Source organism: Syngnathoides biaculeatus, chromosome 19 (genome assembly GCF_019802595.1).
Source record: "Syngnathoides biaculeatus isolate LvHL_M chromosome 19, ASM1980259v1, whole genome shotgun sequence".
NCBI classification, from domain to species: domain Eukaryota; kingdom Metazoa; phylum Chordata; class Actinopteri; order Syngnathiformes; family Syngnathidae; genus Syngnathoides; species Syngnathoides biaculeatus.
In genome coordinates this window covers 2540375-2553938 of record NC_084658.1, presented here as the reverse complement: position 1 = coordinate 2553938, position 13564 = coordinate 2540375, and the positions used below count along the sequence as shown (strand labels likewise).

General features: G+C 43.3%; 1 protein-coding gene and 1 long non-coding RNA gene across 15 annotated transcripts in view; one reads left to right on the top strand and one right to left on the bottom strand.

Annotated features, from left to right (window-relative positions):
* The window catches only part of LOC133492851 (uncharacterized), a 33149-nt gene that overhangs the window by 4354 nt on the left and 15231 nt on the right, over nt 1-13564 (bottom strand). The window lies entirely within an intron of this gene.
* LOC133492850 (general transcription factor II-I repeat domain-containing protein 2A-like) overlaps nt 944-13564 on the top strand; it is a 36273-nt gene continuing 23652 nt past the window's right edge. For 7 of the 14 annotated variants that reach the window (XR_009792775.1, XR_009792774.1, XR_009792771.1 and 4 more), the window contains exons 1-2: nt 944-1021; nt 10701-10863. The gene's annotated coding sequence lies outside the window, so the exon portion shown is untranslated. Of the gene's footprint in view, nt 1022-9235; nt 10633-10700; nt 10864-10958; nt 12415-13564 lie in introns of those variants that run through there. The other 7 variants (XR_009792776.1, XR_009792772.1, XR_009792769.1 and 4 more) reach the window with 7 other exon arrangements.

Sequence of the window (13564 nt, the reverse complement as noted above, 5' to 3'; positions counted from 1 at the left end):
CCCAGTGTCAGCTGGATTTGTCATTCGAGGCTGAACTGTTATGTATCATCCTTGTGACGCCAGGGCAGTTGTGGGCTCAGTCACCTGTGTCCTTTCAGAGATGGGAGGGGGGCTATATTGTCAGACCCTGAGATGGGTATTGAATGAGATCTGGGAAAGTGGGAAGTTAGGAGAGGGCAGGTAGCCAAAAGAGAGAAAAAAAGTAGAAATAAATGAAACAGAGGCAGTGGGGTGAAGGACTGCTCAGTCACTCCTCTGTGAAACAAATGGAAAGTCATTAGTGGCTGTTGATGATTACTTGTTTTCTTCGAGGATCAATGTGCTTAACACATTGTTTAATGGTTCCTTATCAAATCTTAAGAGGAAACATTGACTCAGGAGAAAGAATCAAGTTAATATTAAAGCATTCTAATCAAATATTATAATTTTAGATTAAGATTCCATTGATTTACATCAATTACTTTTTTTATAACTTGTCCTTTATGCACCAAGGAACATTTTCTTTTGCACTTAAACATTTCTAACTCTGTTTATTCTGTGCAAAATCCAAATTCAACATTTCAACCACAAAATCTGTATCCTGTACAACATTATTTCTGTTACTTTTTATTTGGTTAAAATGATATACTGTATCTGTCAAGATGTGGTTGGTGGTTGTGAAGAAGAAAAATGAGGAGGAAGAGCAGGTAGAACCAGATGCAGATGAAAACAACCTCAAAACATATTTTTTCCTCTATTTTAACAGAAACATGCTGTAGTTCAAGTAGTTCTGAATACACAGCTGACAAACAATGTTCAGAGAGATACTTGGAAAATATAATAAATAAAGCTACTAACTATGATACAATATACAACAGATAGTTCCATCCAAGCAGTTTGATTGGACAAGAGTCAATTGATGAGTGCTGCCTTTTATTTAATACAACATCATTCGGACTTCCGGTCGTGCAGAGGTTTGTCCTAGTGGGGTTGCCGTAGTTTGATGTGGGAGGCAACGCTAATGACTACGTTCGTTGGCCTGGTGAGTTGCCGTAGGTTTTCCGTGGTATTCGAAGTCCACAAGTGCAGAAGGGTCTAAAGCAGATCGTGTCGGAACAACTAATTATGGAAATGCTTTTGACAAAGGTCGCTCAAAGAAAAAAATATGAGTACCGAAGTTTTCAACAAAAATGGACAGCCTTTGTGGCGATGGAGGGTTCTGCTGTGTGTTTAAATTCTCAGATGGGCAGTATGCCAAAGCTTTCGTACTTGACGTTGCCATTAAACATATTGCCAAATTTGCATAACGACAAGATAATCAAACAAATAAAAGGCATGTCTTTGTCAGCAAGAACTGTTCGCCATCATACCAGCATCATAGCAAATAAGATTTAGTTACGTTCACGATGAACGGATAACAGTCTCAATTTCTGCATAAAGCTTAATCAGACGATGTATGAACTCCAAAGCCATCAGCAAAACAGTGGTGAGCACAGCATAACAATGTTATTTAAAATAATTCAAAGACTTATTGTACACTAAAAGTGTTGGTCTTACATAACTAATACTAATAATTCTTCTAGGAGGCACAGTGGTTCAGCTGGAAAGCGTTGGCCTCACAGTTCTGAGGTCCCGGGTCCAATCTCGGAGCCGCCTGTGTGGAGTTTACATGTTCTCCCCTTGCCTGAGTGGGTTTTCTCCGAGCACTCCGGTTTCCTCCCTCATCCCAAAAACATGCAACATTAATTGGACACCCTAAATAGATTGTGAGTGTGACTGTTTGTCTTTATGTGCCCAGCGATTGACTGGCAAACAGTTTAGGGTGTACCCCGCCTCCTGCCTGTTGTCAATTGGGATAGGCTCCAGCCCTCCTGCGACCCTCGTGAGGATAAGCGGCTAAGAAATGGATGGATGGATAATAATTCTTCTTTTGAGGAGCAGGGGGAATTTAACAGTGTGTATTGTAAAACAGTTTGAAGGGTAATTTAAAAAAAAACACCACTTAACAGTTTCTCAAAGTTGGAAAATCTCTGGGAAACCTGCAATGCTACAGCATGGTCAAAAAGCGGGTGTCCAGGATCAAAGGCAAAGGACAACAGCAAACTTCAAGTTACTTTTTCCTGGGTCTAGTGCTATGGTTTGGGCATTGAACAGATAAGATCATAGAGTGACCGCTGATGACATCAACATAATGCGTCATCATTACTCACATAACCCAAACTCCATTTATATTTGAAAAAAATCTTTAGTATGGTCCCTGTTCTAGTGCGAGAAATTCAATCAGAGCTCTCTGGTTTGGATGGGCATCCAAAAATGAAGTGGACAGGCTTAAACAAAAGTTAAAAAAAAAAGAATAAATAAATCTTCAAGCAACAATTTATGCCACCACAGAAGCAAAGTACATTGGCTTGTGATTTCTCCTCTTGTCTATAGTTAACTGCAAAATTCCAAATATGATAAGTGGGGGTTCCACAACAAAAGAACACACTTAATGTTTCTTACTATTCTTATCAGAGCAACCCAATGGACAATTGTCAAGCGGCTTCCAGTAAGGGGAGGCCATTGGTAAATATTTTTCAATAATGTTGACGTGCAAAATATCTTAAACCTGTCAGTGATGAAAGAAAAGCAATGAAACAACATAACCTATTTTACAATATAAATTTGAATAGTAAAGCACCATATTTAACAGAACTCACGTTTCTTGAGAAAACAAATTAATTCATCCTCATTTTGTGCCCAACAACTTCAAAATTATGTCAAAATATTTTGTTTTCATGACTCTTGTGCATGATTTTCATTCTGTCTCATGATGATGTCATGAGTAAGATGAGTAAGACAAATTTGAAGAACAATTGAAGACAAATTCTGAAACAAAGAAAAAAAGTTATTGCAGCCCCCTTGTCATTTGGTTTGAGTTAAAATTTTAACCTAAAAAGTCTAAAAGATTATTTCACACAAGATTATTTATTTTCTAGACTGTAATATAGATGTCCTGAAATATCTCTAAACATTATAATGTACTCAAAAAATCTGGATAAGCTGATACTAACACAACACTATGTCACTGTGTCTGTGCTGGTCCACTTGTTTAATAAACAACTTGGGTAGCTGCTGATTTGTTTGACATTTAAGTCCTTAGTATATAATGTTGCTTTAACAACAAGCACACCAAATAATTTTTAAAACATTATTAATAATGGAAACATGGAAATACGACACTGAATTAGCAAAAAAATACGTGCCATTTTAATTAATGAGTCTACAGTGGAATGAGTTTATCTTCTGGAAGAAACTATTAATTTGTGGTGTTGGGCTGCAAAGATTTTTTTTTCTTTCCTCTTTGACTCGTTCCAGCACAGCTTGTCACCGTGGCAAGTTTGAACCTCACTAAAACAAGTGCAGGAGACTGCTTTTATTGTGGCGTTAGTCCCGAGCCTCTGGGTCCTCTTGCCACATCAACCAGATGAAAGCCCTTGCCCAGATGTTTACAGCCTGTGAAAGTGGCAGGGAGCTAGTGTCGGATGCTGGCACCAGTGCACCAACAGACAGAAAACAAGGCTATAAAGCCCCACGCTGTTTATGTAGAGTTTCGGAAACAGGGAAAGAAACTGTGTTAAAGGGAAATGACCAAGTCGTAAGATTTGACGATCATATGGGTACTGAACGTGTGCTGTGTGCAAGTGCACATTGACCGCTGAAGATAATTTGATTTGATATGGACTTGACATAATAGATGAAAAAAAAAAGAAACATATACTGGTTTAACACATATTATAGCCATCCACACTGATAGTGTAGTGGTACACATGCCTGACTGGTGTGGGCAGTGTGGGATCAATTCCTGCTCAGCACTGGTGTCGATATGTGCCCTGTGACTGACAGGTGACTAATTCAGGGTGTTTATTCTTCGACTGATCCAAGGTCAGATCGTGAAAGCTGTATGCCTCAGCACTACATTGCTACAGATGCCACAAACTTTTGGACTTCGGTTATTGACACAATATAGCAATTTCAAGCGACTTCCAACGCAAACAAAATTACTGGCAAGCTGGCCAGACTGCCGGGCTCACCGTGGATTGTTGTTGGGCCAGTGAAGCAACGGAGGAGGGAGGGGAAGCAGAAGTGGGGCCATTGGTCTGGCTGCCTGATCAGGCTAAAGAACAACCAACAGAGACTACCGCTTTCAAGTCTGTCCCTGAACAACGCCAGATCCATCACGAACAAAATGGAGAAGTTGGAATTCTAACAAAACACTATGCTTTTTGAGGGACACTGTTCACATTGAGTCCTTGCTAAATACTGGCCCTTTTACGTCCCGATGGAGCTAACTGGAACCATCATCACGGCTTTGTAAATCCCAGCGGATGCTAACACTAAAGATGATCTCTCTCATTTGCTGAATGTCATCAATGAAGTGCAGAAGGTGTTTGCATTATAGCCGGGGTCTTTAACAAGGCCAATCCGAAGATTGTGCATTTTAGACCACATGTACTCCGACATCAAGCACGGCTACATAATCTTCCCCCCCCCCACCCCCCAACATTGATGAGTGAGACAACATCTCCCTGCTGCTCATCTCTTCATACACCATCCTCAAATGCAGATCCAGGCCAAACACAAAGTCTGTAAAAACCTGGCCAGAGACTGCACTCAGTGAACTTCGGGACTGCTCTCAACAAACAGACTGAGACCTTTTTGTACACCACGACCTAGTCAGATACACAGGGGATGAACTGGACTACATAAAGTTCTGTATGGAAACACTGGATTCAGTTCGAGTGACAGAGCTCTTAACAGCACGGCTCGAGCTGAACTGAACAAATGTGTCAAAAATACCAAAAAGGAGTATAAGAGGAGGATAGAGTCCTATCTTGCCAGCAACAGACTTTGGGAGGTGAGCCATGGTTTAAAAAAACCTCTCAAACTTCAGAGGCTGTGATGTGACACAAGTGATTAATTGGTAAATGAGCTCTACAGCTTCTTTGTTTGCTTTGAATCACCAGGTACTCCAGTGCTCCCCACCCTCCACTCCCAACCAGGATCCAGTAACTCTTCACTGACTATACATTAATTCAATGTCTTTTGGTCTTCATTTTTTTTAGTTTGTTCTTCTTCTCAGTACTCAACATGAATGTTGTACCAGGCCTGCACCGACTGCCAGAGACAAATTCCTCGTGTGTTGTTACATACTTGGCCACTGAATCTGATTCTGATTCCGATCATTGTCAGATTCGCTGATGATATAAGCGATATAAAAGATCGTTGGCTGCACTCTCCCCTCTACGGCAGACATTTATTTCTCTCAGTACCTCAACAGAGCTCGGAACATTACTGAAAGACTACACACCCTGGTTATCAACTGTTTGAGTGCCTGCCATTTAGAAGGTAGTACAGGTGCACAAAAGCAAGGACCAACAGACTGAGGAACACACCCAAAAGCCATCACTACGTCGGAACTCACATCTTTCCTCAACCTGCCCTATTTATGCAAAGGCGTGCTGATTTCAACATTTTGAGCACTACTTTTTATGCATTCCATTTTACACGTTTTTTTTTTTCATTTTCACCTTGCTTTTACGTATGCACTGACAGGATGCTCTCCAATTTCATTGTACAGTTTCATATAATGGCAATCAATGTCATTCATTCATTAAATGACATATATTCATTCATTCATTGCATAAACCAAAAGATGCTATAAGGAGGCCACCAATCCAGATACCTTCTACGTCTTGGTTGCGCCTAGAAATTCTGTCCATGAAAGTTATGAACATAATTGGTGACACAGGGCAGCCTGGGCGGGGTTGAAACGTCACTGGAAACGAGTCCAACTTACTGCCAGCAATGTGGTGAAAATGCTGACACTGGTCGTACAGGGACCGAAGAGCCTTTGCTATGGGGGTTCCACACCCCATACTCTCAACAGGACCCAGAGTACTGGCAGAGGGACATGTGTTACGTGTGAATTTAGACCAACGTCCCCTTTGTTCAAACCAGCAAAATGAGACAAGGCAGTTGTATTGCATTTCTGAAAATTTAATCTCACACACATCAACACAACACAAACACGATGAAATGGCTAACACAAAATAGGTGTTCCAGAACAGAGTATTTGAGCCACAATGGCGAATAGCACCAAGGTTGAATGAGTATTCCCAAACAAGCAAATGTTTTTCCTAGCGGGTATTCCAAGTTAGCGAATGTTCCAGCCAGTCCAAAAATGTCGTAAGAAGAAGCCTTGTTGTCTGTCTTTATATAGGTAATCCTTGAAACATTTCAGACTTCTGTGTCACAAAGGACACAAAGAGTTTGTGTCACACGGTCCCAAGAGCATTAGAGGAAACCGCATTAGATCATAAGGACTTAAAAGTATGAAAGGAAACAGTGTCACAAAGACCCGCATGATAACAACTTAAAAGCATAATAGGACAATAAAGAGAACAGAGAATAAAACACAATATACAATAATACATAACAGATGTTCCACTGCCATCTCCGAATTTAAAAAAAAAAAAAAAACATGTAGACTGGTTGGGCAATATTGAGCACACTGCCAAGCTTGAACAGCTGGTTCAATGTTCCACAGACAGGACTCTCGGGAGGACTGGTACCAGAGCCCAAGCTATGTGTGGAGGGAAACCTGACCTTGCACACCATCTCGGGTTCTTTACCTGCTAGAGGGGTGACGTACCACGTCCATAGAGACAACTTCTGTAGCTGGGGATAAGAATGCCAAGACCCCTTGGGTCACCGCCCAGTTCACAATGCATTCCATCTCTATGGTCCCTCCCACAGGTGGTGGGCCTTTGGGAAGGTGGACCCATGTTACCCTTTCAGGCTGCACCCATGCGGGTCCCATGGGTGTAGGCTTGGCCACCATGTTCTCGCCTTCGAGCCCCACCTCCAGGCCTGGCTCCCGAGGACGGCAATGAAGACCCGCGTCCAACCAAAGGAAAGCTGAGGCCATTTGTTGTAGTCATCATAAGGGGTCATTAAGCAGTAGTGTGTCTGGTCCCTAGGTAACCTAGCACCTGTTCGTCATGGTTGATCCTTCTTCTGCTTACAAAGTAAAGTTTCAATTGTTCTTCACTGTCTTGTGAGCACCACAATATGATTAAGACTGAATATAGGCATCCTTTCGCTTTTTACTGCAATGGATTTGACTCATGCCCGATGATCTTTTATCTCTCAGCTTTGTTCATGTCACGACTCCTTTGTCAAAATTAAAGGATAACTTTCAAAATAAGAGTTTGTATGAATTAACTACAACTTGCCTAATGGGCAGAACAATGTTCATGGGTCAGATTGGATTTTGGAGCTAGGGTGGTTCTGTTTGGTGGGTGAGGTGTTATGGGTTAGATAGCATAACAACTACATTCCCTGACATGCTCAGTAGTTGGGTGGAGGAGATGTGAAGTAACCCAAGAGTGGTTTGGTTAGTACGTGTGCTACACGCGTGCTAGACCTCACATGCGAACATGGACAAGCTAAGTCCACCTAGCGCTATGCAGCTGACTGGTAACCTTGCTGGTAACTGGAAGCGTTTCAAGCAAAGATTTAATATATACTTGACAGCAAGTGGAGCAGGGGGAGATGATGAAAAATTGAATGCTTACATTCTTTTATATGTCATAGGGGAAGATGCCTTGGGTATATACAATAGTTTTTAACTTATGAAACTTATTTTACACTGGCACAGCTAATAGCAAAGTTTTAGGAATACTTTGATAGATAAAAGATAAAATGAGACCTTTGAGAGGTACAAGTTTTTACCACATGAGCAAAAGCAAGGAGTACCGTTTGACTGGTACTTGGCAGAGCTTCACACACTGAGCGAAGCATGTGAATTTGACACTCTGAGAGACTCACGAGTGAGAGATAGAATTGTTTGTGGCACAATGATCAATGCACTAAGAGAAAGACTACTGAGAGAAACTGGACTTACGTTGGATAAGTGTGTCAATATGTTTAGAGCTGCAGAAACTACCAGAGCCCAAGCAAAAGAGTTGCTAAGAGGTGATACAGCACAGCATGCCATTCATAAAGTACAAAGGAAAAAGAAAACATGTACCAAACAAAAAGAGAAACCAGCAGTTTAAATGCAATAAGTGTGGAGGCAGTCACGAGCCAAAATCATGCCCTGCATTTGGAAAACGATGTAACAACTGTGGTAAAAGCAATCACTATGCTAAATGCTGCAGAGCGCCTTCAAGACATAAAGTTCACACAGTTGAGGAAGCTGAGGATGATGAGTCCATCATGAACGTGGTACAGGCTTGCACAACTGAAAAAGAGAAAATAATTGTGCCAATTTAATTGAACCAGACGATAATACCATTCAAGCTTGATACAGGTGCTCATGTAAATCTGATATCCGAAGAAGATTACAAAACATTGAAGGTTAAGAGCAAAATCCTGTGAATACAAAAGTGACTGGTTATACTGGAGAATGTGTTCCTGTAAAAGGGGGTTGTATTTCAACCTTCAAACACAAAAATGGAAAGATAAGAGCACAACTATTGATCATGGATATGAGGGTATAACTCAGTGCTCAGTCTCATTGCTTGCATAAAGCTCTATCTCGTCAAAAGATTTTGGTAACATAATCAGACACTGCAGCTGTTCAGGATTCACTCATGGAGGAATATAAAGACTGTTTTGAAGGACCTGGATCTACATAGAATACATGTGGATAAAAGTGTGCCTCCTGCTGTGCATCCTTGCAACAACAAAAAAAAATCCATTTGCACTGTGAGAAAAACTGAAAAACGGAATGAGTCAGCACACTTGTTCTGCAAAAGAGATTAGGAGTCCTGAGAACATGTCAAGATCCAAGGGATCTAAATAAAGCAATCAAAAGAACATTTTAAGAAAAACATTTTAAGTTGCCGACCAGAGAAGAAATCATGGCACAATTTGCTAAAGCTAAATGGTTCAGTAAATTAGATGCTTCGTCAGGCTTCTGGAAGATGAGGCTTGAGGTTTAGATTTCTTCGTCTGCCATACGGTATTGTGTCAACACCTGGGGTATACCACAAAACCATCCATCCATCCATCCATCCATCCATCCATTTTCTTTATCCACTTATCCTCACGAGGGTCACAGAGAGTGCTGGAGCCTATCCCAGCTGTCAACGGGCAGGAGGCGGGGTACACCCTGAACTGGTTGCCAGCCAATCACAGGGCACATAGAGACAGACAACAGTCGCACTCACAATCACACCTAAAGGCAATTTAGAGTGTCCAATTAATGTTGCATATTTTTGAGATGCGGGAGGAAACCGGAGTGCCCGGAGAAAACTGCTGGACAGGAGCGGGAGGCGGCCACGGAGCCGTTGCCGCTGCCTGAACAGGAGTGTGGGATTTAGAGAGTGGCTCCTGAAAAACCGCAGGCCGCAGAACGCTGCATTGTTGCACTTTCTGTGTTTGACTTAGCACATGTGAACTGGGTGCTTGCCCATGAATGAGAGTCGACGGCTTCAGACAGAATCCGACTGGCTCAGAGTCAGGGTTCCTAGAGGAGAACTGGCAGAAATTATGGGGCATAATAGATTTTTCTTGGGAACAGCATGGAGCAAGAATGATTTAAATCCTCCCTCTCTTTGTTGGAGGAAAATAGTTTGTCTCGTCTTTATCTGAATTCACTCCATCCTCTGAACTTAATCCCTCTGCAAATTGTTTCTCAGTTTTGTCTTTTGGGAAAACACGCACTGGAGGTGTTCTGGCAGTCTTATCTTCGATCGCCAATTCTGCCCTTTTACTTCGACGCGGAGCTCGGCCGGTTATCTGATTCCCATCGAACCTGGGCCGTGAGGACCAGAAATTCGTCAGTCTGCTGCTCTATTTCCCCCCGCATTTCGCAATAGAAGACTTTGTGAGGTTTCGCCATCAGCTCTGGGTCTGTTGGCTTGGTTGTTGCCGGTGAGGTGTGGATGGACGATGGTGGTGTCTTGGTCGCCGCACAGCAGGAGGCACAAGGGGGCACCCTGCTTGGACATCTCCTCTGGCCGCCACACGGAGTACCCGGGTAGCTAGCCAAGCAGGTTCCCAAAAAAATTGGAGAACGAGCACTTGTACCTACCGGGCGAAGGCACTCGGGAGCTGGAGGCGCGGGGCGGTGGCACAAACAGATTGGGACTGATCAGGAAATTCACAGTCAATATCTGAATCACAGTCAGGCAGCCGGTCATATAAATTTAAGTTTTTCTCAAAGTCCGAAAAATCCGAGTATAAAAAAATATGAGGTGGTGAGCGGGTCGTGGTTGGGATGTAATCATGACACAGGGGCTACATGTGACAAGTAAGAAGAGGACAACATCGTGGAGCCCACCCAGATAGAATATGCTTGGTCCTCCAGCAGGCGGTTTGACTGGCGTTGTTCCCCGTAACGCCGAGTCTTTCCTGCTGGTCCTGTAATGGCCAGATCGTTTTGTCATGACCCATGCGTGCGGGGCAGGACGCAAATGCAGGAGTCTGGAGGAGCAGAGGCAGTTCAGGAAAAGTGTTTATTCGGTCCAAGGTTGGGAATCAGCCAGGCACTCAACGGGATCAGGGGTAACCAAAACGTTAGGCGTAAAAGGCAGGTCAGCGGGCAGGCAGGCATCGGTACACGGGAGATTGGGAACAGGATTGCGAGAGTGCGGGAACGAGGTATTGAGCAAAAATCTGGCAAATGCCCGTGACAAAAACTCCAACTTAAATACATAATCTAATTCCAGTCCCAATGTTAACCAGCTGAGAGCAGTGACAGGTGTCACCGGCAAGGGCAGTGGCCACGACCCACTTGGCCGTGGTCCAGCATGGCTCATGACTGCAGCAACATGAAAAGCAGTGGTTACCTGTTGCCTATGGATCCCAAGCCTCTACAAGCACCATGCCCAGGTATGCTCAAATCAAAAAAGAGTTGTTAGAAAGATTGTATACATGTGAGCATTTCCATCATTACATTTATGGTCAAATTTGGAAACTCATCACAGATCTTTGGTGTCCATTATGAACAAACCATTAAATGACTGTCCTGTAAGGATCCAGTGCATGGAAATCAGACTGCTAAAATCTGATGGTATACACTCAAGGTAAATATTTGTACACAGCTAATACTCTGTCCACGGCAGTGGATAAGAAAGGAAGTGCAGACAAGGAGTAACGTGCAGAAATACATTTTTGGACATGGTTGTCACACCTCTGCCTATAACCGAAGACAGAACAGCGCAAATACAAAGAGAGACCATTGCAGATGAAAGAATGAAAGAACTTAAGTGTACAATACTGAAAGGATAGCCTGGTAAAATACAAGATTATTGTAATTGTAGAAATGAGCTCAAAGTGGTGGATGACATCATAATGAAAGGAAGTGAACTTGTTATTCCTTCCTCTCTACATAAACAAATGTTGAAAAACAATACATGAAGGCCACCTCGGAGATGTTAAATGCAAACGGAGGGCTAGAGAGGTAATGTACTGGCCAAGAATAAACCAAGACATTATCCAGCCGCACCTAGAGACCAAAACAACAAGCAGAGCCCCTGATGACTCATCCAGTGCCCCACCAACCCTACTCCAAAGTTGGAACAGATCTGTTCAACTGGGAGGTAAAGTGTTATATAGTGGTCACTGACTACTTCTCAAATTTTCCTCAAGTTGGAGTAATGCCGTCGACATCGAGCAAAGCAATTATCAGCTACCTAAAGACGGTTTTTGCCAGACACAGAGTCCTGTGTGAAGCGTTTTCAGACAATGGGCCTCCGTTTTTGAGCTGTGAGTTTGCTGGTTTTGCCAATGAATGGGGATTTAAACACACCACATCATCCGCTCTAACCTGCTAGTAGATGAAGACCTGCAGACACCCAAAGGCCCATCCGGAATCAGAAGAGCAAAGGAGGACCAAAAGGCGAAACATCTGCCCATGCTAGCGTGGCAATGTTGTGCGTCTCAGGGACTGTTCCACAGGCACATGGAGGCAAACTGGACTGTGTAGGAGGAAGTTGCTCCATTTTCCTATCGTGTCCAAATGGACAGTGGACCGACACGGAGAAGGAACCGCACAGACCTTCAGCTGCAGCAGAGTAAGGAGGACACTGTGGCTCAGGAAGCGGTTCAGCAGGACACAGCTGGATCTATCGAGCTGGCAGGCAGTGGGCCTGACGGTGCTGATATAGGTCTGACGAAGGTGCCTGCATCACCAGCTGTTACAGAATTGTCGAGACCTAAGAGACATGTTCAGCCACCTAGTAGGCTGATCGAGAGCCGTTGAACACTTTGTGGGGTATTCTGAGTTGCTGTTCAGATGCAATATACGTTAAAAAAAGTGGATCGTTGTCACGTTAATAAGCTGTTGTCTAGATGCCTTGAGAACTTGTACCTGTGCTTTATTATTTACTTATTCAATTAAAAAAATAAATGTTTACACAGATTGTTGTTAGTTGTTTACAAATGCAGCCCTATGGGGGCACAAACCAGTGCAATCTGTAGGCCGGTCCCAAGCCCGGATAAATGCAGAGGGTTGCGTCAGGAAGGGCATCCGGCGTAAAAACTGTGCCAAACAAATATGAGCGTTCATCTAAAGAATCCCATACCGGATCGGTCGTGGCCCGGGTTAACAACGCCCGCCCCCGGCACTGCTAACCTGCAGGGCGTCGGTGGAAATTCAGCTACTGTGGGTCGAAGACAAAGAAGAGGAGGAAACCGGATCCAGCGTCAGAAGAAAAAGAGGAATGCACAGAGCCTACAACTGAGTGTAGGGACTTTGAATGTTGGGACTATGACAGGAAAAGCACAGGAGTTGGTTGACATGATGATTAGGAGAAAGGTTGATATTCTGTGCATCCAAGAGAGCAGGTGGAAAGGTAGTAAGGCTAGAAGTTTGGGAGCAGGGTTTAAATTATTCTACCACGGAGTAGATGGGAAGAGAAATGGAGTAGGGGTTATTTTAAAGGAAGAGCTGGCTAAGAATGTCTTGGAGGTGAAAAGAGTATCAGATCGAGTGATGAGACTAAAATTTGAAATTGAGGGTGTTATGTATAATGTGGTTAGCGGCTATGCACCACAGGTAGGATGTGACCTAGAGTTGAAAGAGAAATTCTGGAAGGAACTAGATGAAGTAGTTCTGAGCATCCCAGACGGCGAGAGAGTTGTGATTGGTGCAGATTGTAATGGACATATTGGTAAAGGAAACAGGGGCGATGAAGAAGTGATGGGTAAGTACGGCATCCATGAAAGGAACTTTGAAGGGCAGATGGTGGTGGACTTTGCAAAAAGGATGGAGATGGCTGTAGTGAACACTTATTTCCAGAAGAGGGAGGAACATATAGTGACCTACAAGAGCGGAGGTAGAACCACGCAGGTAGATTATATTTTGTGCAGACGATGTAATCTGAAGGAGGTTACTGACTGTAAAGTAGTGGTAGGGGAGAGTGTAGCTCGACAGCATAGGATGGTAGTATGTAGGATGATTCTGGTGGTGGGTAGGAAGATTAAGAAGACAAAGGTAGAGCAGAGAACCATGTGGTGGAAGCTGAGAAAGGAAGAATGTTGTGCGGCTTTCCGGAAAGAGGTGAGACAGGCTCTCGATGGACAACCGAAG